The sequence below is a fragment of the Sceloporus undulatus genome, chromosome 4 (genome assembly GCF_019175285.1).
Source record: "Sceloporus undulatus isolate JIND9_A2432 ecotype Alabama chromosome 4, SceUnd_v1.1, whole genome shotgun sequence".
Lineage (NCBI taxonomy): Eukaryota > Metazoa > Chordata > Lepidosauria > Squamata > Phrynosomatidae > Sceloporus > Sceloporus undulatus.
The window spans coordinates 74,444,908-74,446,627 of NC_056525.1; positions in this window are offsets into that span (position 1 = coordinate 74,444,908).

The following is a 1,720-nucleotide window of genomic DNA, read 5'->3' on the forward strand; positions in this document are numbered from 1 at the left end:
TATATTATTTTCTGATTTTTTTCCTGTATAGGAGGACATTTCCTGCATTTAATCAGACCCATTTGTACTGCTTTTCATTTCAGGAGCTGTTTTAAAAAAACACACAACACCTATAACTTGCTTGAGGAACCATTTATAACCTGGCAGTTACCGGTACATTAGTTCTCATTTTGATAAGCATGTCTGCTTTATTAATATATAATTTAGTTAGCTTTATTACTGGTGCATCTGTTACTCAACTCCAGATATCAACTCCCATATTCCAAAATAGGGTGCCACATGTAATTATTTTCCACTGTACAGTAGTATCCATTTCTTTATATGGTTGTGCAAAAAGCTTACACAACAATTGAGACATGGGAACAAGTTTCATGCTTCTAATTCATGCCATAGGTTATGTTATGATGTGTTGCCACATCTGTGCATAAAACTTGTCAGTGTTTTCTTTTTCATTTTATAGCATGCTCTCTTTCCCACCCACCCACAGCTTAACATTGTTAGCTACCATGGTAAAAGATGCTGTACAGAACATCATGCAAGCTTTACAGTCCCTGACAAGATTCTAAATTCTGGTTAATATAAATAGGAAAATAATATGTTAGAGCCCTTTTCTAACTGCATAATTTCATTGCATAGGATGGAGGACTTTACATTGGAATGTTTCTTGATGGAAAAAGAATAATCTTGAGCAAAGAAGTCCATGCTCTCTATCACATGAAGGACAGCTTGTTTCCACATACTTGAAATGTCGCTCACTTATCTTCTACGGAATGCTTTGGACATTACTTTTTCCAGAGATTATGCTAGGCTTTTCCAGTCCATGTACCCACAGTAGACAATCTGCTAATGCTACAAATCATGTGATTCAAATGCACTTTTTTCTTCTTTCAACTCAGAAACTGACCTCCTGTTTCTGTGCTTTAAAAAAAAAGTGTGTTGCAAATCCAATAGCTGATCACAAGAATAAATGTCACAGGAAATGATAGTAACAGTGTGAATCAGGGAGGGGAAGAGTAGAATCATAGAATCATAGAATCATAGAGTTGGAAGAGACCGCAAGGGCCATCCAGTCCAACCCCCTGCCATGCAGGAAATCCAGATCAAAGCATCCCCGACAGATGGCCATCCAGCCTCTGTTTAAAGACCTCCAAGGAAGGAGACTCCACTACACTCCGAGGGAATGTGTTCCACTGTCGAACAGCCCTTACTGTCAGGAAATTCCTCCTAATGTTGAGGTGAAATCTCTTTTCCTGCAGCTTGCATCCATTGCTCCGGGTCCTAGTCTCTGGAGCAGCAGAAAACAAGCTTGCTCCCTCCTCAATATGACATCCCTTCAAATATTTAAACAGGGCTATCATATCACCTCTTAACCTTCTCTTCTCCAGGCTAAACATCCCCAGCTCCCTAAGGCGTTCCTCATAGGACATGGTTTCCAGACCTTTCACCATTTTAGTCGGCCTCCTTTGGACACGCTCCAGTTTCTCAATGTCCTTTTTGAATTGTGGCGCACAGAACTGGACACAATATTCCAGGTAAATAATAGAGGTCTCATCCATTGGACTGCTTTATCTTTGAAGAGTGTTCAGAAATTTCAACTGGTCCTAAATGCTGCTGCTTGGAATACTACTTACTGGGGCCAGTTGTAAGAAGCATATAATTTTTGTTACATCAGCTCCATTGGCTGCTGGTCCACCTTCAGAGTATTGTACAGTGAGTGAGT